Source organism: Schistocerca serialis, unplaced genomic scaffold, assembly GCF_023864345.2.
Source record: "Schistocerca serialis cubense isolate TAMUIC-IGC-003099 unplaced genomic scaffold, iqSchSeri2.2 HiC_scaffold_1417, whole genome shotgun sequence".
Lineage (NCBI taxonomy): Eukaryota > Metazoa > Arthropoda > Insecta > Orthoptera > Acrididae > Schistocerca > Schistocerca serialis.
In genome coordinates this window covers 30,384,301-30,411,165 of record NW_026047644.1, presented here as the reverse complement: position 1 = coordinate 30,411,165, position 26,865 = coordinate 30,384,301, and positions in this window count along the sequence as shown.

Sequence of the window (26,865 nt, the reverse complement as noted above, 5' to 3'; positions counted from 1 at the left end):
CATCGTCAATAAGAACGTCCCAGGGATACAGTGAACCTGAAGTGAAGCATCGGAATCGAAAACTGGACTCACAGGAGAGGTTCAAATCTTAGAAAATGAGAGTGTCAACACTTTTTTTCTTCAGTCGGCAATGTGACTTCTGTATTAAATTCGGATGCAATTTCTGTGTTTCATCGTCAAGAAGAAGGTCCAAGGGATACAGTAAACCTGAAATGAAGCATCGGAATCTCAAACTGGACTCACAGGAGAGGTTCAAATCACAGAAAGTTTGAGTGTCAGTCCTCTTGTACTTAAGTCGGCATTGTGCCTTTTGAATTTAATTCCGATGCAATTTCTGTGTTTCATCGTCATTAAGAAGGTGCAAGGTCCGCAGTAGACCTGAAGTGAAGCATCGGAATCTAAAACTGGACTCACAGGAGAGGTTCAAATCATAGAAAGTGAGAGTGTCAGTCCTCTTTTACTTAAGCCGGCATTTTGCCTTTTGAATTTAATTCCGATTCAATTTCTGTCTTTCATCGTCAAAAAGAATGTCCATGGGATACAGTAAACCTGAAGTGAAGCATCGGAATCTAAAACTGGACTCACAGGAGAGGTTCAAATCATAGAAAGTGAGAGTGTCAGTCCTCTTGTACTTAAGTCGGCATTATGCCATTTGAATTAAATTCGGAAGCAATATCTGTGTTTCATCGTCAATAAGAAGGTCCAAGTTATGCAGTAAACCTAAAGTGAAGCATCGGAATCTAAAACTGGACTCACAGGAGAGATTCAAATCATAGAAGGTTAGAGTGTCACTCCTCTTGTACTAAAGTCGGTATTGTGCCTTTTGTATTAAATTCGGATGCAATTTCTGTGTTTCATCGTCAATAAGAAGGTCCAAGGGATACAGTAAACCTGAAGTGAAGCATCGGAATCTAAAACTGGACTTACAGGAGAGGTTCGAATCATAGAAAGTTTGAGTGTCAGTCCTCTTGCACTTAAGTCGGCATTGTGCCTTTTGAATTTAATTCCGATGCAATTTCTGTGTTTCATCGTCAATATGAAGGTGCAAGGTATACAGTATACCTGAAGTGAAGCATCGGAATCTAAAACTGGACTCACAGGAGAGGTTCAAATCATAGAAAGTGAGAGTGTCAGTCCTTTTTTACTTCAGTCGGCATTGTGCCTTTTGTATTAAATTCGGATGCAATTTCTGTGTTTCATCGTCAATAAGAAGGTCCAAGGGATTCAGTAAATCTGAAGTGAAGCATCGGAATCTAAAACTGGACTCACAGGAGAGGTTCAAATCATAGAAAGTGAGAGTGTCAGTCCTCTTGTACTTAAGTCGGCATTGTGCCTTTTGTATTAAATTCGGATGCAATTTCTGTGTTTCATCGTCAATAAGAAGGTCCAAGGGATACAGTAACCTTAAGTGAAGCAACGGAATCTAAAACTGGACTCGCAAGAGAGGTTCAAACCATAGGATGTTAGAGTGTCAGTCCTCTTTTACTTAAGTCGGCAGTGTGCTTTTTTTATTAAATTCGAATGCAATTTCTGTGTTTCTACGTCAATAAGATGGTCCAAGGGATACAGTAATCCTGAAGTTAAGCATCAGAATCTAAAACTGGAATCACAGGAGAGGTTCAAATCATAGAAAGTTAGAGTTTCACTCCTCCTGTACTTAACTCGGTATTGTGCCCCTTGTATTAAATTCGGATGCTATTTCTGTGTTTCATCGTCAATAAGAAGGTCCAAGGGATACAGTAAACCTGAAGTTAAGCATCGGAATCTAAAACTGGTCTCACAGGAGAGATTCAAATCATAGAAAGTTAGAGTTTCACTCCTCCTGTACTTAAGTCGGTATTGTGACCTTTGTATTAAATTCGGATGCAAATTCTGTGTTTCATCGTCAATAAGAAGGTCCAAGGGATACAGTAAACTTGAAGTGAAGCATCCGAATCTAAACCTGGACTCACAGGAGAGGTTCAAATCGTAGAATGTTAGAGTGTCACTCCCCTTGTGCTTAAGTAGGTATTGTGCAGTTTGTATTAATTTCGGATGTAATTTCTGTGTTTCATCGTCAATAAGAAGGTCCAAGGGATACAGTAACCTTAAGTGAAGCAACGGAATCTAAAACTGGACTCGCAAGAGAGGTTCAAACCATAGGATGTTAGAGTGTCAGTCCTCTTTTACTTAAGTCGGCATTGTGCCTTTTTTATTAAATTCGAATGCAATTTCTGTGTTTCATCGTCATTACGAAGGTGCAAGGTATACAGTAAACCTGAAGTGAAGCATCGGAATCTAAAACTGGACTCACAGGAGAGGTTCAAATCATAGAATGTTAGAGTGTCAGTCCTCTTTTACTTAAGTTGGTATTGTGCATTTTGTATTAAATTCGGATCCAATTTCTGCGTTTCATCGTCAATATGAAGGTCCAAGGGATACAGTAAACCTGAAGTGAAGCATCCAAGTCAAAAACTGGACACACAGGAGAGGTTCAAATCATAGAATGTTAGAGTTTCACTCCTCCTGTACTTAAGACGGTATTGTGCCCTTTGTATTAAATTCGGATGCAAATTCTGTGTTTCGTCGTCAATAAGAAGGTCCAAAAGATACAGTAAACCTGAAGTGAAGCATCGGAATCTAAAACGGGAATCACAGGAGAGGTTCAAATCATAGAAAGTGAGAGTGTCAGTCCTCTTGTACTTAAGTCGGCATTGCGCCATTTATATTAAATTCGGACGCAATTTCTGTGTTTCATCGTCAATAACAAGGTCCCAGGGATACAGTAAACCTGAAGTGAAGCATCGGAATCTAAAACTGGACTCACAGGTGAGGTTCAAATCATAGAATGTTAGAGTGTCAACCCCTCTTGTACTTAAGTCGGTATTGTGCCTTTTGTCTTGAATGCGGATGCAATTTCTGTGTTTTATCGTCAATAAGAAGGTCCACAGGATACAGTAAACCTGAAGTGAAGCATCGGAATCTGAAACTGGACTCCCAGGAGAGGTTCAAATCATAGAATGTTAGAGTGTCAGTCCTCTTTTACTTAAGTCGGCAGTGTGCCTTTTTTATTAAATTCGAATGCAATTTCTGTGTTTCTACGTCAATAAGAAGGTCCAAGGGATACAGTAAACCTGAAGTTAAGCATCGGAATCTAAAACTGGTCTCACAGGAGAGATTCAAATCATAGAAAGTTAGAGTTTCACTCCTCCTGTACTTAAGTCGGTATTGTGCCCTTTGTATTAAATTCGGATGCAAATTCTGTGTTTCATCGTCAATAAGAAGGTCCAAGGGATACAGTAAACTTGAAGTGAAGCATCCGAATCTAAACCTGGACTCACAGGAGAGGTTCAAATCATAGAATGTTAGAGTGTCAGTCCCTTTGTGCTTAAGTCGGTATTGTGCAGTTTGTATTAATTTCGGATGTAATTTCTGTGTTTCATCGTCAATAAGAAGGTCCAAGGGATACAGTAAACCTGAAGTGAAGCATCGGAATCAAAAAGTGGACTCACAGGAGTGGTTCAAATCATAGAATGTTAGAGTTTCACTCCTCCTGTACTTAAGTCGGTATTGTGCACTTTGTATTAAATTCGGATGCAAATTCTGTGTTTCATCGTCAATAAGAAGGTCCAAGGGATACAGTAAACCTGAAGTGAAGCATCGGAATCTAAAACTGGACTCACAGGAGAGGTTCAAAACATAGAAAGTGAGAGTGTCAGTCCTCTTGTACTTAAGTCGGTATTGTGCCTTTTGTCTTGAATTCGGATGCAATTTCTGTGTTTCATCGTCAATAAGAAGGTCCACAGGATACAGTAAAACTTAAGTGAAGCATCGGAATCTAAAACTGGACTCTCAGGAGAGGTTCAAATCATAGAATGTTAGAGTGTCAGTCCTCTTTTACTTAAGTCGGCATTGTGCCTTTTTTATTAAATTCGAATGCAATTTCTGTGTGTCATCGTCATTACGAAGAAGCAAGGTATACAGTAAACCTGAAGTGAAGGATCGGAATCGAAAACTGGACTCAGAGGAGAGGTTCAAGTCATAGAGAGTGAGAGTGTAGGTCCTCTTGTATTTAAGTCGACATTGTGCCATTTGTATCAAATTCGGATGCAATATCTGTGTTTCATCGTCAATAAGAACGTCCCAGGGATACAGTGAACCTGAAGTGAAGCATCGGAATCGATAACTGGACTCACAGGAGAGGTTCAAATCTTAGAAAATGAGAGTGTCAACCCTTTTTTACTTCAGTCGGCAATGTGACTTCTGTATTAAATTCGCATGCAATTTCTGTGTTTCATCGTCAAGAAGAAGGTCCAAGGGATACAGTAAACCTGAAATGAAGCATCGGAATCTCAAACTGGACTCACAGGAGAGGTTCAAATCACAGAAAGTTTGAGTGTCAGTCCTCTTGTACTTAAGTCGGCATTGTGCCTTTTGAATTTAATTCCGATGCAATTTCTGTGTTTCATCGTCATTAAGAAGGTGCAAGGTCCGCAGTAAACCTGAAGTGAAGCATCGGAATCTAAAACTGGACTCACAGGAGAGGTTCAAATCATAGAAAGTGAGAGTGTCAGTCCTCTTTTACTTAAGCCGGCATTTTGCCTTTTGAATTTAATTCCGATTCAATTTCTGTCTTTCATCGTCAAAAAGAATGTCCATGGGATACAGTAAACCTGAAGTGAAGCATCGGAATCTAAAACTGGACTCACAGGAGAGGTTCAAATCATAGAAAGTGATAGTGTCAGTCCTCTTGTACTTAAGTCGGCATTATGCCATTTGAATTAAATTCGGAAGCAATATCTGTGTTTCATCGTCAATAAGAAGGTCCAAGTTATGCAGTAAACCTAAAGTGAAGCATCGGAATCTAAAACTGGACTCACAGGAGATATTCAAATCATAGAAGGTTAGAGTGTCACTCCTCTTGTACTAAAGTCGGTATTGTGCCTTTTGTATTAAATTCGGATGCAATTTCTGTGTTTCATCGTCAATAAGAAGGTCCAAGGGATATAGTAAACCTTAAGTGAAGCATCTGAATCTAATACTGGACTCGCAGGAGAGGTTCAAATCATAGAATGTTAGAGTGTCAGTCCTCTTCTACTTAAGTCCGCATTGAGCCTTTTGTATTAAATTCGGATGCAATTTCTGTGTATCATCGTCAATAATAAGGTGCAAGGTATACAGTAAACCTGAAGTGAAGCATCGGAATCTAATACTGGACTCACAGGAGAGGTTCAAATCATAGAAAGTAAGAGTGTCAGTCTTCTTGTACTTAAGTCGGCATTGTGGTATTTGTATTAAATTCGGATGCAATTTCTGTGTTTCATCGTCAATAAGAAGGTCCAAGGGATACAGTAAACCTGAAGTGAAGCATCGGAATCTAAATCTGGACTCACAGGAGAGGTTCAATTCATAGAAAGTTAGAGTGTCACTCCTCTTGCACTTAAGTCGGTAGTGTGCCTTTTGTATTAAATTCGGATGCAATTTTTTTTGTTTCATCGTCAATTAGAAGTTCCAAGGGATACAGTAAACCTGAAGTGAAGCATCGGAATCTAAAACTGGACTTACAGGAGAGGTTCGAATCATAGAAAGTTTGAGTGTCAGTCCTCTTGCACTTAAGTCGGCATTGTGCCTTTTGAATTTAATTCCGATGCAATTTCTGTGTTTCATCGTCAATATGAAGGTGCAAGGTATACAGTATACCTGAAGTGAAGCATCGGAATCTAAAACTGGACTCACAGGGAGGTTCAAATCATAGAATGTTAGAGTGTCAGTCCTCTTCTACTTAAGTCCGCATTGAGCCTTTTGTATTAAATTCGGATGCAATTTCTGTGTATCATCGTCAATAATAAGGTGCAAGGTATACAGTAAACCTGAAGTGAAGCATCGGAATCTAATACTGGACTCACAGGAGAGGTTCAAATCATAGAAAGTAAGAGTGTCAGTCTTCTTGTACTTAAGTCGGCATTGTGATATTTGTATTAAATTCGGATGCAATATCTGTGTTTCATCGTCAATAAGAAGGTCCAAGGGATTCAGTAAATCTGAAGTGAAGCATCGGAATCTAAAACTGGACTCACAGGAGAGGTTCAAATTATAGAAAGTGAGAGTGTCAGTCCTCTTAAACTTAAGTCGGCTTTGTGCCTTTTGTATTAAATTCGGATGCAATTTCTGTGTTTCATCGTCAATAAGAAGGTTCAAGGGATACAGTTAACCAGAAGTGAAGCATCGGAATGTAAAACTGGACTCACAGGAGAGGTTCAAATCATAGAAAGTGAGAGTGTCAGTCATCTTTTACTTAAGTCGACATTTTGCATTTTGAATTTAATTCCGATGCAATTTCTGTGTTTCTTCGTCAATAAGAAGGTCCAAGGTGTACAGTAAACCTGAATTGAAGCATCGAAATCTAAAACTGGACTCACAGGAGAAGTTCAAATCATAGAAAGTGAGAGTGTCAGTCTTCTTGAACGTAAGTCGACATTGTGCCATTTGTACTAAATTCGGATGCAGTTTCTGTTTTTCATCGTCAATAAGAAGGTCCAAGGGATACAGCAAACCTGAAGTGAAGCATCGGAATCTAAAACTGGACTCACTGGGAGGTTCGAATCATAGAAAGTTAGAGTGTCAGTCCTCTTACACTTAAGTCGGCATTGTGCCTTTTGAATTTAATTCCGATGCAATTTCTGTGTTTCATCGTCAATAAGAAGGTGCAAGGTATGCAGTAACACTGAAGTGAAGCATCGGAATCTAAAACTGGACTCACAGGAGAGGTTCAAGTCATAGAAAGTGAGAATGTAAGTCCTCTTGTACTTAAGTCGACATTGTGCCATTTGTATTAAATTCGGAAGCAATTTCTGTGTTTCATCGTCAATAAGAAGGTCCCAGGGATACAGTGAAGCTGAAGAGAAGCATCGGAATCGAAAACTGGAATCACAGGAGAGGTTCAAATCATAGAAAATGAGAGTGCCAATCCTTTTTTACTTCAGTCGGCATTGTGACTTCTGTATTAAATTCGGATGCAATTTTTGTGTTTCATCGTCAATAAGAAGGTCCAAGGGATACAGTAAATCTGAAGTGAAGCATCGGAATCTAAAACTGGACTCACAGGAGAGGTTCTAAACATAGAAAGTGAGAGTGTCAGTCCTCTTTTACTTAAGTCGGCATTGTGCCTTTTTTATTAAATTCGAATGCAATTTCTGTGTTTCATCGTCATTACGAAGGTGCAAGGTATACAGTAAACCTGAAGTGAAGCATAGGAATGTAAAACTAGACTCACAGGAGAGGTTCAAGTCATTGAAAGTGAGAGTGTCAGTCCTCTTGTACTTAATTCGACACTGTGCCATTTGTATTAAATTCGAATGCAATTTCTGTGTTTCATCGTCAATAAGATGGTCCAAGGGATACAGTAAACTTGAAGTTAAGCATTAGAATCTAAAACTGGAATCACAGGAGAGGTTCAAATCATAGAAAGTTAGAGTTTCACTCCTCCTGTACTTAAGGCGGTATTGTGCCCTTTGTATTAAATTCGGATGCAAATTCTGTGTTTCATCGTCAATAAGAAGGTCCAAGGGATACAGTAAACTTGAAGTGAAGCATCGGAATCTAAAACTGGACTCACAGGAGAGGTTCAAATAATAGAAAGTTAGAGTGTCACTCCCCTTGTGCTTAGGTCGGTATTGTGCCTTTTGTAATAATTTCGATGTAATTTCTGTGTTTCATCGTCAATAAAAAGGTCCAAGGGATACAGTAACCTTAAGTGAAGCAACGGAATCTAAAACTGGACTCGCAGGAGAGGTTCAACGCAAAGGATGTTAGAGTGTCAGTCCTCTTTTACATAAGTCGGTATTGTGCATTTTGTATTAAATTCGGATCCAATTTCTGCGTTTCATCGTCAATAAGAAGGTCCAAGGGATACAGTAAACCTGAAGTAAAGCATCGGAATCAAAAACTGGACTCGCAGGAGGGGTTCAAATCATAGAATGTTAGAGTTTGACTCCTCCTGTACTTAAGTCGGTATTGTGCACTTTGTATTAAATTCGGATGCAAATTCTGTGTTTCATCGTCAATAAGAAGGTCCAAGTGATACAGTAAACCTGAAGTGAAGCATCGGAAATTAAAACTGGACTCACAGGAGAGGTTCATATCATAGAAAGTGAGAGTGTCAGTCCTCTTGTACTTAAGTCGGCAATGCGCCATTTATATTAAATTCGGACGCAATTTCTGCTTCCATCGTCAATAAGAAGGTCCCAGGGATAAAGTAAACCTGAAGTGAAGCATCGGAATCTAAAACTGGACTCACAGGAGAGGTTCAAATCATAGAATGTTAGAGTGTCAACCCCTCTTGTACTTAAGTCGGTATTGTGCCTTTTGTCTTGAATTCGGATGCAATTTCTGTGTTTCATCGTCAATAAGAAGGTCCACAGGATACAGTAAACCTTAAGTGAAGCATCGGAATCTAAAACTGGACTCTCAGGAGAGGTTCAAATCATAGAATGTTAGAGTGTCAGTCCTCTTTTACTTAAGTCGGCATTGTGCCTTTTTTATTAAATTCGAATGCAATTTCTGTGTGTCATCGTCATTACGAAGAAGCAAGGTATACAGTAAACCTGAAGTGAAGCATCGGAATCGAAAACTGGACTCAGAGGAGAGGTTCAAGTCATAGAGAGTGAGAGTGTAGGTCCTCTTGTATTTATGACGACATTGTGCCATTTGTATTAAATTCGGATGCAATTTCTGTGTTTCATCGTCAATAAGAAGGTCCCAGGGATACAGTGAACCTGAAGTGAAGCATCGGAATCGAAAACTGGACTCACAGGAGAGGTTCAAATCATAGAAAATGAGAGTGTCAATCCTTTTTTACTTCAGTCGGCATTGTACTTCTGTATTAAATTCGGATGCAATTTTTGTGTTTCATCGTCAATAAGAAGTTCCAAGGGATACAGTAAATCTGAAGTGAAGCATCGGAATCTAAAACTGGACTCACAGGAGAGGTTTAAATCATAGAAAGTGAGAGTGTCAGTCGTCTTGTACTTAAGTCGGCATTGTGCCTTTTGTTTTAAATTCGGATGCAATTTCTGTGTTTCATCGTCAAGAAGAAGGTCCAAGGGATACAGTAAACCTGAAATGAAGCATCTGAATCTCAAACTGGACTCACAGGAGAGGTTCAAATCATAGAAAGTTTGAGTGTCAGTCCTCTTGTACTTAAGTCGGCATTGTGCCTTTTGAATTTAATTCCGATGCAATTTCTGTGTTTCATCGTCAATAAGAAGGTGCAAGGTCTGCAGTAAACCTGAAGTGAAGCGTCGGAATCTAAAACTGGACTCACAGGAGAGGTTCAAATCATAGAAAGTGAGAGTGTCAGTCCTCTTTTACTTAAGCCGGCATTTTGCCTTTTGAATTTAATTCCGATTCAATTTCTGTCTTTCATCGTCAAAAAGAATGTCCATGGGATACAGTAAACCTGAAGTGAAGCATCGGAATCTAAAACTGGACTCACAGGAGGGGTTCAAATCATAGAAAGTGAGAGTGTCAGTCCTCTTGTACTTAAGTCGGCATTATGCCATTTGTATTAAATTCGGAAGCAATATCTGTGTTTCATCGTCAATAAGAAGGTCCAAGGGATGCAGTAAACCTAAAGTGAAGAATCGGAATCTAAAACTGGACTCACAGGAGAGATTCAAATCATAGAAGGTTTGAGTGTCACTCCTCTTGTACTTAAGTCGGTATTGTGCCTTTTGTATTAAATTCGGATGCCATTTCCGTGTTTCATCGTCAATAAGAAGGTCCAAGAGATATAGTAAACCTTAAGTGAAGCATCTGAATCTAATACTGGACTCGCAGGAGAGTTTCAAATCATAGAATGTTAGAGTGTCAGTCCTCTTCTACTTAAGTCGGCATTGAGCCTTTTGTATTAAATTCGGATGCAATTTCTGTGTATCATCGTCAATAATAAGGTGCAAGGTATACCGTAAACCTGAAGTGAAGCATCGGAATCTAAAACTGGACTCACAGGAGAGGTTCAAATCATAGAAAGTAAGAATGTCAGTCTTCTTGTACTTAAGTCGGCATTGTGATATTTGTATTAAATTCGGATGCAATTTCTGTGTATCATCGTCAATAATAAGGTGCAAGGTATACAGTAAACCTGAAGTGAAGCATCGGAATCTAAAACTGGACTCACAGGAGAGGTTCAATTCATAGAAAGTTAGAATGTCACTCCTCTTGCACTTAAGTCGGTAGTGTGCCTTTTGTATTAAATTCGAATGCAATTTTTTTTGTTTCATCGTCAATTAGAAGTTCCAAGGGATACAGTAAACCTGAAGTGAAGCATCGGAATCTAAAACAGGACTTACAGGAGAGGTTCGAATCATAGAAAGTTTGAGTGTCAGTATTCTTGCACTTCAGTCGGCATTGTGCCTTTTGAATTTAATTCCGATGCAATTTCTGTGTTTCATCGTCAATATGAAGGTGCAAGGTATACAGTATTCCTGAAGTGAAGCATCGGAATCTAAAACTGGACTCACAGGAGAGGTTCAAATCATAGAAAGTGAGAGTGTCAGTCCTTTTTTACTTCAGTCGGCATTGTGCCTTCTGTATTACATTCGGATGCAATTTCTGTGTTTCATCGTCAATAAGAAGGTCCAAGGGATTCAGTAAATCTGAAGTGAAGCATCGGAATCTAAAACTGGACTCACAGGAGAGGTTCAAATCATAGAAAGTGAGAGTGTCAGTCCTCTTGTACTTAAGTCGGCATTGTGAATTTTGTATTAAATTCGGATGCAATTTCTGTGTTTCATCGTCAATAAGAAGGTTCAAGGGATACAGTTAACCAGAAGTGAAGCATCGGAATGTAAAACTGGACTCACAGGAGAGGATCAAATCATAGAAAGTGAGAGTGTCAGTCCTCTTTTACTTAAGTCGACATTTTGCCTTTTGAATTTAATTCCGATGCAATTTCTGTGTTTCTTCGTCAATAAGAAGGTCCAAGGTGTACAGTAAACCTGAATTGAAGCATCGAAATCTAAAACTGGACTCACAGGAGAGGTTCAAATCATAGAAAGTGATAGTGTCAGTCTTCTTGAACGTAAGTCGACATTGTGCCATTTGTATTAAATGCGGATGCAATTTCTGTGTTTCATCGTCAATAAGAAGGTCCCAGGGATACAGTGAACCTGAAGTGAAGCATCGGAATCGAATACTGGAATCACAGGAGAGGTTCAAATCATAGAAAATGAGAGTGTCAATCCTATTTTACTTCAGTCGGCATTGTGACTTCTGTATTAAATTCAGATGCAACTTTTGTGTTTCATCGTCAATAAGAAGGTCCAAGGGAGACAGTAAATCTGAAGTGAAGCATCGGAATCTAAAACTGGACTCACAGGAGAGGTTCAAAACATAGAAAGTGAGAGTGTCAGTCCTCTTTTACTTAAGTCGGCATTGTGCCTTTTTTATTAAATTCGAATGCAATTTCTGTGTTTCATCGTCATTACGAAGGTGCAAGGTATACAGTAAACCTGAAGTGAAGCATCGGAATGTAAAACTAGACTCACAGGAGAGGTTCAAGTCATTGAAAGTGAGAGTGTCAGTCCTCTTGTACTTAATTCGACACTGTGCCATTTGTATTAAATTCGAATGCAATTTCTGTGTTTCATCGTCAATAAGATGGTCTAAGGGATACAGTAAACCTGAAGTTAAGCATCAGAATCTAAAACTGGAATCACAGGAGAGGTTCAAATCATAGAATGTTAGAGTTTCACTACTCCTGTACTTAAGTCGGTATTGTGCCCTTTGTATTAAATTCGGAAGCTATTTCTGTGTTTCATCGTCAATAAGAAGGTCCAAGGGATACAGTAAACCTGAAGTTAAGCATCGGAATCTAAAACTGGTCTCACAGGAGAGATTCAAATCATAGAAAGTTAGAGTTTCACTCCTCCTGTACTTAAGTCGGTATTGTGCCCTTTGTATTAAATTCGGATGCAAATTCTGTGTTCCATCGTCAATAAGAAGGTCCAAGGGATACAGTAAACTTGAAGTGAAGCATCGGAATCTAAAACTGGACTCACAGGAGAGGTTCAAATCATAGAAAGTTTGAGTGTCACTCCCCTTGTGCTTAGGTCGGTATTGTGCCTTTTGTAATAATTTCGGATGTAATTTCTGTGTTTCATCGTCAATAAGAAGGTCCAAGGGATACAGCAACCTTAAGTGAAGCAACGGAATCTAAAACTGGACTCGCAGGAGAGGTTCAAACCATAGGATGTTAGAGTGTCAGTCCTCTTTTACTTAAGTCGGTATTGTGCATTTTGTATTAAATTCGGATCCAATTTCTGCGTTTCATCGTCAATAAGAAGGTCCAAGGGATACAGTAAACCTGAAGTGAAGCATCGGAATCTAAAACTGGACTCGCAGGAGGGGTTCAAATCATAGAATGTTAGAGTTTCACTCCTCCTGTACTTAAGTCGGTATTGTGCACTTTGTATTAAATTCGGATGCAAATTCTGTGTAGCATCGTCAATAAGAAGGTCCAAGTGATACAGTAAACCTGAGGTGAAGCATCGGAAATTAAAACTGGACTCACAGGAGAGGTTCAAATCATAGAAAGTGAGAGTGTCAGTCGTCTTGTACTTAAGTCGGCATTGCGCCATTTATATTAAATTCGGACGCAATTTCTGCTTTCATCGTCAATAAGAAGGTCCCAGGGATACAGTAAACCTGAAGTGAAGCATCGGAATCTAAAACTGGACTCACAGGAGGGGTTCAAATCATAGAATGTTAGAGTGTCAACCCCTCTTAAACTTAAGTCGGTATTGTGCCTTTTGTCTTGAATTCGGATGCAGTTTCTGTGTTTCATCGTCAATAAGAAGGTCCACAGGATACAGTAAACCTTAAGTGAAGCATCGGAATCTAAAACTGGACTCTCAGGAGAGGTTCAAATCATAGAACGTTAGAGTGTCAGTCCTCTTTTACTTAAGTCGGCATTGTGCCTTTTTTATTAAATTCGAATGCAATTTCTGTGTGTCATCGTCATTACGAAGAAGCAAGGTATACAGTAAACCTGAAGTGAAGCATCGGAATCGAAAACTGGACTCAGAGGAGAGGTTCAAGTCATAGACAGTGAGAGTGTAGGTCCTCTTGTATTTATGTCGACATTGTGCCATTTGTATTAAATTCGGATGCAATTTCTGTGTTTCATCGTCAATAAGAAGGTCCCAGGTATACAGTGAACCTGAAGTGAGGCATCGGAATCGAAAACTGGACTCACAGGAGAGGTTCAAATCATAGAAAATGAGAGTGTCAATCCTTTAATACTTCAGTCGGCATTGTGACTTCTGTATTAAATTCGGATGCAATTTTTGTGTTTCATCGTCAATAAGAAGGTCCAAGGGATACAGTAAATCTGAAGTGAAGCATCGGAATCTAAAACTGGACTCACAGGAGAGGTTTAAATCATAGAAAGTGAGAGTGTCAGTCGTCTTGTACTTAAGTCGGCATTATGCCTTTTGTTTTAAATTCGGATGCAATTTCTGTGTTTCATCGACAAGAAGAAGGTCCAAGGGATACTGTAAACCTGAAATGTAGCATCGGAATCTCAAACTGGACTCACAGGAGAGGTTCATATCATAGAAAGTTTGAGTGTCAGTCCTCTTGTACTTAAGTCGGCATTGTGCATTTTGAATTTAATTCCGATGCAATTTCTGTGTTTCATCGTCAATAAGAAGGTGCAAGCTCTGCAGTAAACCTGAAGTGAAGCATCGGAATCTAAAACTGGACTCACAGGAGAGGTTCAAATCATAGAAAGTGAGAGTGTCAGTCCTCTTTTACTTAAGCCGGCATTTTGCCTTTTGAATTTAATTCCGATTCTATTTCTGTCTTTCATCGTCAAAAAGAATGTCCATGGGATACAGTAAACCTGAAGTGTAGCATCAGAATCTAAAACTGGACTCACAGGAGAGGTTCAAATCATAGAAAGTGAGAGTGTCAGTCCTCTTGTACTTAAGTCGGCATTATGCCATTTGTATTAAATTCGGAAGCAATATCTGTGTTTCATCGTCAATAAGAAGGTCCAAGGGATGCAGTAAACCTAAAGTGAAGCATCGGAATCTAAAACTGGACTCACAGGAGAGATTCAAATCATAGAAGGTTAGAGTGTCACTCCTCTTGTACTTAAGTCGGTATTGTGCCTTTTGTATTAAATTCGGATGCCATTTCTGTGTTTCATCGTCAATAAGAAGGTCAAAGGGATATAGTAAACCTTAAGTGAAGCATCTGAATCTAATACTGGACTCGCAGGAGAGGTTCAAATCATAGAATGTTAGAGTGTCAGTCCTCTTTTACTTAAGTCGGCATTGAACCTTTTGTATTAAATTCGGATGCAATTTCTGTGTATCATCGTCAATAATAAGGTGGAAGGTATACAGTAAACCTGAAGTGAAGCATCGGAATCTGAAACTGGACTCACAGGAGAGGTTCAAATCATAGTAAGTAAGAATGTCAGTCTTCTTGTACTTAAGTCGGCATTGTGATATTTGTATTAAATTCGGATGCAATTTCTGTGTTTCATCGTCAATAAGAAAGTCCAAGGGATACAGTAAACCTGAAGTGAAGCATCGGAATCTAAATCTGGACTCACAGGAGAGGATCAATTCATAGAAAGTTAGAGTGTCACTCCTCTTGCACTTAAGTCGGTAGTGTGCCTTTTGTATTAAATTCGGATGCAATTTTTGGTGTTTCATCGTCAATTAGAACTTCCAAGGGATACAGTAAACCTGAAGTGAAGCATCGGAATCTAAAACTGGACTTACAGGAGAGGTTCGAATCATAGAAAGTTTGAGTGTCAGTCCTCTTGCACTTAAGTCGGTATTGTGCCTTTTGAATTTAATTCCGATGCAATTTCTGTGTTTCATCGTCAATATGAAGGTGCAAGGTATACAGTATACCTGAAGTGAAGCATCGCAATCTAAAACAGGACTCACAGGAGAGGTTCAAATCATAGAAAGTGAGAGTGTCAGTCCTTTTTTACTTCAGTCGGCATTGTGCCTTCTGTATTACATTCGGATGCAATTTCTGTGTTTCATCGTCAATAAGAAGGTCCAAGGGATTCAGTAAATCTGAAGTGAATCATCGGAATCTAAAACTGGACTCACAGGAGAGGTTCAAATCATAGAAAGTGAGAGTGTCAGTGCTCTTGTACTTAAGTCGGCATTGTGCCTTTTGTATTAAATTCGGATGCAATTTCTGTGATTCATCGTCAATAAGCAGGTCCAAGGGATACAGTTAACCAGAAGTGAAGCATCGGAATCTAAAACTGGACTCACAGGAGAGGTTCAAACCATAGAAAGTTAGAGTGTCTCTCCTCCTGCACTTAAATCGGTATTGTGCCCTTTGTATTAAATTCGGATGCAATTTCTGTGTTTCATCGTCTATAAGAAGGTCCAAGGGATACAGCAAACCTGAAGTGAAGCATTGGAATCTAAAACAGGACTCACTGGGAGGTTCGAATCATAGAAAGTTAGAGTGTCAGTCCTCTTGCACTTAAGTCGGCATTGTGCCTTATGAATATAATTCCAAAGCAATTTCTGTGTTTCATTGTCAATAAAAAGATGCAAGGTATGCAGTAACCCTGAAGTAAAGCATCGGAATCTGAAACTGGACTCACAGGAGAGGTTCAAATCATAGAAAGTGGGAGTGTAAGTCCTCTTGTACTTAAGTCAGCATTGTGCCTTTTGTATTAAATTCGGATGCAATATCTGTGTTTCATCGTCAATAAGAAGGTCCAAGGGATACAGTAAACCAGAAGTGAAGCATCGGAATGTAAAACTGGACTCACAGGAGAGGTTCAAATCATAGAAAATGAGAGTGTCAGTCCTCTTTTACTTAAGTCGGCATTTTGCCTTTTGAATTTAATTCCGATGCAATTTCTGTGTTTCTTTGTCAATAAGAAGGTCCAAGGGGTACAGTAAACCTGAAGTGAAGCATCGAAATCTAAAACTGGACTCACAGGAGAGGTTCAAATCATAGAAAGTGAGAGTGTCAGTCCTCTAGTACGTAAGTCGACATTGTGCCATTTGTATTAAATTCGGATGCAATTTCTGTGTATCATCGTCAATAGGAAGGTCCAAGGGATACAGTAATCCTGAAGTGAAGCATCGGAATCTAAAACTGGTCTCACAGGAGAGCTTCAAATCCTAGAAATTTAGTGTGTCACTCCTCCTGCACTTAAATTGGTATTGTGCCCTTTGTATTAAATTCGGATGCAATTTCTGTGTTTCATCGTCAATAAGAAGGTCCAAGGGATACAGCAAACCTGAAGTGAAGCATCGGAATCTAAAACTGGACTCACTGGGAGGTTCGAATCATAGAAAGTTAGAGTGTCAGTCCTCTTACACTTAAGTCGGCATTGTGCCTTTTGAATTTAATTCCGATGCAATTTCTGTGTTTCATCGTCAATAAGAAGGTGCAAGGTATGCAGTAACACTGAAGTGAAGCATCGGAATCTAAAACTGGACTTACAGGAGAGGTTGAAGTCATAGAAAGTGAGTATGTAAGTCCTCTTGTACTTAAGTCGACATTGTGCCATTTGTATTAAATTCGGATGCAATTTCTGTGTTTCATCGTCAATAAGAAGGTCCAAGGGATACAGTAAACCTTAAGTGAAGCATCGGAATCTAAAACTGGACTCACAGGAGAGGTTCAAGTCATAGAAAGTTAGAGTTTCACTCCTCCTGTACTTAAGTTGGTATTGTGCCCTTTGTATTAAATTCGGATGCTATTTCTGTGTTTCATCGTCAATAAGAAGGTCCAAGGGATACATTAAACCTGAAGTTAAGCATCGGAATCTAAAACTGGTCTCACCGTAGGGATTCAAATCATAGAAAGTTACAGTGTCACTCCTCTTGCACTTAAGTCGGTAGTGTGCCTCTTGGATTAAATTCGGATGCAATTTTTTGTGTTTCATCGTCAATTAGAAGTTCCAAGGGATACAGTAAACCTGAAGTGAAGCATCGGAATCTAAAACTGGACTCACAGGAGTGGTTCGAATCATAGAAAGTTAGAGTGTCAGTGCTCTTGAACTTAAGTCGGCATTGTGCCTTTTGAATTTAATTCCGATGCAATTTCTGTGTTTCATCGTCAATAAGAGGGTGCAAGGTATACTGAAAACCTGGAGTGAAGCATCGGAATCTAAAACTGGACTCACAGGAGATGTTCAAATCATAGAAAGTGAGAGTGTCAGTCCTTTTTTACTTTAGTCGGCATTGTGCCTTCTGTATTACATTCGGATGCAATTTCTGTGTTTCATCGTCAATAAGAAGGTCCAAGGGATTCAGTAAATCTGAAGTGAAGCATCGGAATCTAAAACTGGACTCACAGGAGAGGTTCAAATCATAGAAAGTGAGACTGTCAGTCCTCTTGTACTTATGTCGGCATTGTGCCATTTGTATTAAATTCAGATGCTATTTCTGTGTTTCATCGTCAATAAGAAGGTCCAAGGGATACAGTTAAGAAGAAGTGAAGCATCGGAATCTAAAACTGGACTCACAGGAGAGGTTCAAATCATAGAAAGTGAGAGTGTCAATCCTTTTATACCTAAGTCGGCATTGTGCCTGTTGTATTAAATTCGGATGCAATATCTGTGTTTCATTGTCAAGAAGAAGGTCCAAGGGATACAGTAAACCTGAAATGAAGCATCGGAATATAAAACTGGGCTCACAGGAGAGGTTCAAATCGTAGAAAGTTAGAGTGTCAGTCCTCTTGTACGTAAGTCGACATTGTGCCATTTGTATTAAATTCGGATGCAATTTCTGTGTTTCATCGTCAATAGGAAGGTCCAAGGGATACAGTACACCTGAAGGGAAGCATCGGAATCTAAAACTGGACTCACAGGACAGGTTCAAACCATAGAAAGTTAGAGTGTACTCCTCCTGTACTTAAGTCGGTATTGTGAACTTTGTATTAAATGCGGATGCAATTTCTGTGTTTCATCGTCAATAAGAAGGTCCAAGGGATACAGTAGACCTGAAGTAGAGCATCGGAATCTAAAACTGGACTCACAGGAGAGGCTCAACTCATAGAAAGTGAGAGTGTCAATCCTCTTGTACTTAAGTCGGCATTGTGTCATTTGTATTAAATTCGGATGCAATTTCTGTGTTTAATCGTCTATAAGAAGATCCAAGGGATACAGTAAACCTGAAGTGAAGCATCGGAATGTAAAACTGGACTCACAGGAGAGGTTCTAATCCTAGAAAGTTAGAGTGTCACTCTTCCTGCACTTAAATCGGTATTGTGCCCTTTGTATTAAATTCGGATTCAATTTCTCTGTTTCATCGTCAATAAGAAGGTCCAAGGGATACAGCAAACCTGAAGTGAAGCATCGGAATCTAAAACTGAACTCACAGGAGAGGTTCAAATCATAGAAAGTGAGAGTGTCAGTCCTTTTTTACTTCAGTCGGCATTGTGCCTCCTGTATTACATTCGGATGCAATTTCTGTGTTTCATCGTCAATAAAAAGGTCCAAGGGATACAGTAAATCTGATGTGAAGCATCGGAATCTAAAGCTGGACGCACAGGAGAGGTTCAAATCATTGAAAGTGAGAGTGTCAGTCCTCTTGTACTTAAGTCGGCATTCTGCCTTTTGTATTAAATTCGGATGCAATTTCTGTGTTTCATCGTCAATAAGAAGGTCCAAGGGGTACAGTAAACCAGAAGTGAAGCATCGGAATCTAAAACTGGACTCACAGGAAAGGTTCAAATCATAGAAAGTTACAGTGTCAGTTCTCTTGTACTTCAGCCGTCATTGTGCCTTTTGAATTTAATTCCGATGCAATTTCTGTGTTTCATCGTCAATAAGAAGGTGCAAGGTATGCAGTAACCCTGCAGTGAAGCATCGGAATCTGAAACTGGACTCACAGGAGAGGTTCAAATCATAGAAAGTGAGAGTGTAAGTCCTCTTGTACTTAAGTCGGCATTGTGCCTTTTGTATTAAATTCGGATGCAATATCTGTGTTTCATCGTCAATAAGAAGGTCCAAGGGATACAGTAAACCAGAAGTGAAGCATCGGAATCTAAAACTGGACTCACAGGAGAGGTTCAAATCATAGAAAGTTAGAGTGTCAGTTCTCTTGTACTTCAGCCGTCATTGTGCCTTTTGAATTTAATTACGATGCAATTTCTGTGTTTCATCGTCAATAAGAAGGTCCAAGGGATACAGTTAAGAAGAAGTGAAGCATCGGAATCTAAAACTGGACTCACAGGAGAGGTTCAAATCATAGAAAGTTAGAGTGTCACACCTCCTGCACTTAAATCGGTATTGAGCCCTTTGTATTAAATTCGGATACAATTTCTGTGTTTCATCGTCAATAAGAAGGTGCAAGGTATACAGTAAACCTGAAGTGAAGCATCGGAATGTAAAACTGGACTCACAGGAGAGGTTCAAATCCTAGAAAGTTAGAGTGTCACTTCTCCTGCACTTTAATCGGTATTATGCCCTTTGTATTAAATTTGGATGCAATTTCTCTGTTTCATCGTCAATAAGAAGGTCCAAGGGATACAGCAAACCTGAAGTGAAGCATCAAAATCTAAAACTGGACTCACTGGGATGTTCGAATCATAGAAAGTTAGAGTGTCAGTCCTCTTGCACTTAAGTCGGGATTGTGCATTTTGAATTTCATTCCGATGCAATTTCTGTGTTTCATCGTCAATAAGAAGGTGCAAGGTATGCAGTAACACTGAAGTGAAGCATCGTAATCTAAAACTGGACTCACAGGAGAGGTTCAAGTCATAGAAAGTGAGAGTGTTAGTCCTCTTGTACTTAAGTCGACATTGTGCCATTTGTATTAAATTCGGATGCAATTTCTGTGTTTCATCGTCAATAAGATGGTCCAAGGGATACAGTAAACCTGAAGTTAAGCATCGGAATTTGAAACTGGACTCACAGGAGAGGTTCAAATCATAGAAAGTTAGAGTTTCACTCCTCCTGTACTTAAGTCGGTATTGTGCCCTTTGTATCAAATTCGGATGCAAAATCTGTGTTTTATCGTCAATAAGAAGGTCCAAGGGATACAGTGAACCTGAAGTGAAGCATCGGAATCTAAAACTGGACTCACAGACAAGTTCGAATCATAGAAAGTTAGAGTGTCTGTCCTCTTCCTCTTAAGTCGGCATTGTGCCTTTTGAATTTAATTCCGATGCAATTTCTGTGTTTCATTGTCAAGAAGAAGGTCCAAGGGATACAGTAAACCTGAAATGAAGCATCGGAATATAAAACTGGGCTCACAGGAGAGGTTCAAATCGTAGAAAGTTAGAGTGTCAGTCCTATTGTACGTAAGTCGACATTGTGCCATTTGTATTAAATTCGGATGCAATTTCTGTGTTTAATCGTCTATAAGAAGATCCAAGGGATACAGTAAACCTGAAGTGAAGCATCGGAATGTAAAACTGGACTCACAGGAGAGGTTCAAATCCTAGAAAGTTAGAGTGTCACTCTTCCTGCACTTAAATCGGTATTGTGCCCTTTGTATTAAATTCGGATGCAATTTCTCTGTTTCATCGTCAATAAGAAGGTCCAAGGGGTACAGTAAACCTGAATTGAAGCATCGAAATCTAAAACTGGACTCACAGGAGAGGTTCAAATCATAGAAAGTGAAAGTGTCAGTTCTCTTGTACTTAAGTCGTCATTGTGCCTTTTGAATTTAATTCCGATGCAATTTCTGTGTTTCAACGTCAATAAGAAGGTGCAAGGTATGCAGTAACCCTGCAGTGAAGCATCGGAATCTGAAACTGGACTCACAGGAGTGGTTCAAATCATAGAAAGTGAGAGTGTAAGTCCTCTTGTACTTATGTCGGCATTGTGCCTTTTGTATTAAATTCGGATGCAATATCTTAGTTTCATCGTCAATAAGAAGGTCCAAGGGATACAGTAAACCAGAAGTGAAGCATCGGCATCTAAAACTGGAATCACAGGACAGGTTCAAATCATAGAAAGTTAGAGTGTCAGTTCTCTTGTACTTAAGTCGGCATTGTGCCTTTTGAATTAAATTTCGATGCGATTTCTGTGTTTCATCGTCAATAAGAAGGTGCAAGGTATACAGTAAACCTGAAGTGAAGCATCGGAATCTAAAACTGGACTCACAGGAGATGTTCATATCATAGAAAGTGAGAGTGACAGTCCTTTTTTACTTTAGTTGGCATTGTGCCTTCTGTATTACATTCGGATGCAATTTCTGTGTTTCATCGTCAATAAGAAGGTCCAAGGGATTCAGTAAATCTGAAGTGAAGCATCGGAATCTAAAACTGGACTCACAGGAGAGGTTCAAATCATAGAAAATGAGACTGTCAGTCCTCTTGTACTTAAGTCGGCATTGTGCCATTTGTATTAAATTCAGATACAATTTCTGTGTTTCATCGTCAATAAGAAGGTCCAAGGGATACAGTTAAGAAGAAGTGAAGCATCGGAATCTAAAACTGGACTCACAGGAGAGGTTCAAATCATAGAAAGTTAGAGTGTCACACCTCCTGCACATAAATCGGTATTGAGCCCTTTGTATTAAATTCGGATACAATTTCTGTGTTTCATCGTCAATAAGAAGGTGCAAGGTATACAGTAAACCTGAAGTGAAGCATCGGAATGTAAAACTGGACTCACAGGAGAGGTTCAAATCCTAGAAAGTTAGAGTGTCACTTATCCTGCACTTAAATCGGTATTGTGCCCTTTGTATTAAATTCGGATGCAATTTCTCTGTTTCATCGTCAATAAGAAGGTCCAAGGGATACAGCAAACCTGAAGTGAAGCATCAAAATCTAAAACTGGACTCACTGGGATGTTCGAATCATAGAAAGTTAGGGTGTCAGTCCTCTTGCACTTAAGTCGGCATTGTGCATTTTGAATTTAATTCCGATGCAATTTCTGTGTTTCATCGTCAATACGAAGGTGCAAGGTATGCAGTAACACTGAAGTGAAGCATCGTAATCTAAAACTGGACTCACAGGAGAGGTTCAAGTCATAGAAAGTGAGAGTGTTAGTCCTCTTGTACTTAAGTCGACATTGTGCCATTTGTATTAAATTCGGATGCAATTTCTGTGTTTCATCGTCAATAAGAAGGTCCAAGGGATACAGTAAACCTGAAGTTAAGCATCGGAATTTGAAACTGGACTCACAGGAGAGGTTCAAATCATAGAAAGTTAGAGTTTCACTCCTCCTGTACTTAAGTCGGTATTGTGCCCTTTGTATCAAATTCGGATGCAAAATCTGTGTTTTATCGTCAATAAGAAGGTCCAAGGGATACAGTGAACCTGAAGTGAAGCATCGGAATCTAAAACTGGACTCACAGACAAGTTCGAATCATAGAAAGTTAGAGTGTCTGTCCTCTTGCTCTTAAGTCGGCATTGTGCCTTTTGAATTTAATTCCGATGCAATTTCTGTGTTTCATCGTCAATAAGAAGGTGCATGGTATACAGTAAACCTGAAGTGAAGCATCGGAATCTAAAACTGGACTCACAGGAGAGGTTCAAATCATAGAAAGTGAGAGTGTTAGTCCTTTTTTACTTCAGTCGGCATTGTGCCTTCTGTATTACATTGGGATGCAATTTCTGTGTTTCATCGTCAATAAGAAGGTCCAAGGGGTACAGTAAACCAGAAGTGAAGCATGGGAATCTAAAACTGGACTCACAGGAGAGGTTCAAATCATAGAAAGTTAGAGTGTCAGTTCTCTTGTACTTAAGTCGTCATTGTGCCTTTTGAATTTAATTCGGATGCAATTTCTGTGTTTCATCGTAAAGAAGAAGGTCCAAGGGGTACAGAAAACCTGAATTGAAGCATCGAAATCTAAAACTGGACTCACAGGAGAGGTTCAAATCATAGAAAGTGAGAGTGTCAGTCCTCTTGTACGTAAGTCGACATTGTGCCATTTGTATTTAATTCGGATGCAATTTCTGTGTTTCATCGTCAATCGGAAGGTCCAAGGGATACAGTAAACCTGAAGTGAAGCATCGGAAACTAAAACTGGACTCACAGGAGAGGTTCAAACCATAGAAAGTTAGAGTGTTAATAATCCTGTACTTAAGTCGGTATTGTGAACTTTGTATTAAATGCGGATGAAATTTCTGTGTTCCATCGTCAATAAGAAGGTCCAAGGGATACAGTAGACCTGAAGTAGAACATCGGAATCTAAAACTGGACTCACAGGAGACTCTCAAATCATAGAAAGTGAGAGTGTCAATCCTCTTGTACTTAAGTCGACATTGTGCCATTTGTATTAAATTTGGATGCAATTTCTGTGTTTCATCGTCAATAGGAAGGTCCAAGGGGTACAGTAAACCTGAAGCGAAGCATCGGAATCTGAAACTGGACTCACAGGAGAGGTTCAAATCATAGAAAGTGAGACTGTCAGTCCTCTTGTACTTAAGTCGGCATTGTGCCATTTGTATTAAATTCAGATACAATTTCTGTGTTTCATCGTCAATAAGAAGGTCCAAGGGATACAGTTAAGAAGAAGTGAAGCAACCGAATCTAAAACTGGACTCACAGGAGAGGTTCAAATCCTAGAAAGTTAGAGTGTCACTTCTCCTGCACTTAAATCGGTATTGTGCCCTTTGTATTAAATTCGGATGCAATTTCTCTGTTTCATCGTCAATAAGAACGTCCAAGGGATACAGCAAACCTGAAGTGAAGCATCGGAATCTAAAACTGGACTCACAGGACAAGTTCGAATCATAGAAAGTTAGAGTGTCTGTCCTCTTGCTCTTAAGTCGGCATTGTGCCTTTTGAATTTAATTCCGATGCAATTTCTGTGTTTCATCGTCAATAAGAAGGTGCAAGGTATACAGTAAACCTGAAGTGAAGCATCGGAATCTAAAACTGGACTCACAGGAGAGGTTCAAATCATAGAAAGTGAGAGTGTTAGTCCTTTTTTACTTCAGTCGGCATTGTGCCTTCTGTATTACATTCGGATGCAATTTCTGTGTTTCATCGTCAATAAGAAGGTCCAAGGGGTACAGTGAACCAGAAGTGAAGCATCGGAATCTAAAACTGGACTCACAGGAGAGGTTCAAATCATAGAAAGTTAGAGTGTCAGTTCTCTTGTACTTAAGTCGGCATTTTGCCTTTTGAATTTAATTCCGATGCAATTTCTTTATTTCTTCGTCAATAAAAAGGTCCAAGGGGTACAGTAAACCTGAATTGATGCAACGAAATCTAAAACTGGACTCACAGGAGAGGTTCAAATCATAGAAAGTGAGAGTGTCAGTTCTCTAGTACTTAAGTCGTTATTGTGCCTTTTGAATTTAATTCCGATGCAATTTCTGTGTTTCATCGTCAATAAGAAGGTGCAAGGTATGCAGTAACCCTGAAGTGAAGCATCGGAATCTGAAACTGGACTCACAGGAGAGGTTCAAATCATAGAAAGTGAGAGTGTAAGTCCTCTTGTACTTAAGTCGGCATTGTGCCTTTTGTATTAAATTCGGATGCAATATCTGTGTTTCATCGTCAATAAGAAGGTCCAAGGGATACAGTAAACAAGAAGTGAAGCATCGGAATCTAAAACTGGACTCACAGGAGAGGTTCAAATCATAGAAAGTTAGAGTGTCAGTTCTCTTGTACTTAAGTCGTCATTGTGCCTTTTGAATTTAATTCCGATGCAATTTCTGTGTTTCATCGTAAAGAAGAAGGTCCAAGGGGTACAGTAAACCTGAATTGAAGCATTGAAATCTAAAACTGAACACACAGGAGAGGTTCAAATCATAGAAAGTGAGAGTGTCAGTCCTCTTGTACGTAAGTCGACATTGTGCCATTTGTATTAAATTCGGATGCAATTTCTGTGTTTCATCGTCAATAGGAAGGTCCAAGGGATACAGTAAACCTGAAGTGAAGCATCGGAATCCAAAACTGGACTCACAGGAGAGGTTCAAACCATAGAAAGTTAGAGTGTCAATCCTCCTGTACTTAAGTCGGTATTGTGAACTTTGTATTAAATGCGGATGCAATTTCTGTGTTTCATCGTCAATAAGATGGTCCAAGGGATACAGTAGACCTGAAGTAGAACATCGGAATCTAAAACTGGACTCACAGGAGAGGCTCAAATCATAGAAAGTGAGAGTGTCAATCCTCTTGTACTTAAGTCGACATTGTGACATTTGTATTAAATTCGGATGCGATTTCTGTGTTTCATCGTCAATAGGAAGGTCCAAGGGATACTGTAAACCAGAAGTGAAGCATCGGAATCTAAAACTGGACTCACAGGAGAGGTTCAAATCATAGAAAGTTAGAGTGTCAGTCTTCTTGCACTTAAGTCGGCATTGTGCCTTTTGAATTTAATTCTGATGCAATTTCTGTGTTTCATCGTCAATAAGAAGGAGCAAGGTATGCAGTAACACTGAAGTGAAGCATCGGAATCTAAAACTGGACTCACAGGAGAGGTTTAAGTCATAGAAAGTGAGAGTATTAGTCCTCTTGTACTTAAGTCGACATTGTGCCATTTGTATTAAATTCGGATGCAATTTCTGTTTTTCATCGTCAGTAAGAAGGTAAAAGGGATACAGTAAACCTGAAGTTAAGCATCGGAATCTAAAACTGGACTCACAGGACAGGTTCGAATCATAGAAAGTTAGAGTGTCAGTTCCCTTGTACTTAAGTCGGCATTTTGCCTTTTGAATTTAATTCCGATGCAATTTCTTTAAATCTTCGTCAATAAGAAGGTCCAAGGGGTACAGTAAAACTGAATTGAAGCATCGAAATCTAAAACTGGACTCACAGGAGAGGTTCAAATCATAGAAAGTGAAAGTGTCAGTTCTCTTGTACTAATGTCGTCATTGTGCCTTTTTAATTTAATTCCGATGCAATTTCTGTGTTTCATCGTCAATAAGAAGGTGCAAGGTATGCAGTAACCCTGTAGTGAAGCATCGGAATCTGAAACTGGACTCACAGGAGAGGTTCAAATCATAGAAAGTGAGAGTGTAAGTCCTCTTGTACTTAAGTCGGCATTGTGCCTTTTGTATTAAATTCGGATGCAATATCTGTGTTTCATCGTCAATAAGAAGGTCCACGGGATACAGTAAACCTGAAGTGAAGCATCGGAATCTAAAACTGGACTCACAGGAGAGGTTCAAATCATAGAAAGTTAAAGTGTCAGTTCTCTTGTACTTAAGTCGGCATTGTGCCTTTTGAATTTAATTCCGATGCAATTTCTGTGTTTCATCGTAAAGAAGAAGGTCCAAGGGGTACAGTAAACCTGAATTGAAGCATCGAAATCTAAAACTGGACTCACAGGAGAGGTTCAAATCATAGAAAGTGAGAGTGTCAGTCCTCTTGTACGTAAGTCGACATTGTGCCATTTGTATTAAATTCGGATGCAATTTCTGTGTTTCATCGTCAATAGGAAGGTCCAAGGGATACAGCAAACCTGAAGTGAAGCATCGGAATCTAAAACTGGACTCACAGGAGAGGTTTAAAACATAGAACGTTGGAGTGTCTCTCCTCCTGTACTTAAGTCGGTATTGTGAACTTTGTACTAAATGCGGAAGCAATTTCTGTGTTTCATCGTCAATAAGAAGGTCCAAGGGATACAGTACACCTGAAGTAGAGCATCGGAATCTAAAACTGGACTCACTGGAGAGGCTCAAATCATAGAAAGTGAGAGTGTCAATCCTCTTGTACTTAAGTCGGCATTGTGACATTTGTATTAAATTCGGATGCAATTTCTGTGTTTAATCGTCTATAAGAAGATCCATGGGATACAGTAAACCTGAAGTGAAGCATCGGAATATAAAACTGGACTCACAGGAGAAGTTCAAATCCTAGAAAGTTAGAGTGTCACTCCTCCTGCACTTAAATCGGTATTGTGCCCTTTGTATTAAATTCGGATGCAATTTCTGTGTTTCATCGTCAATAAGAAGGTCCAAGGGATA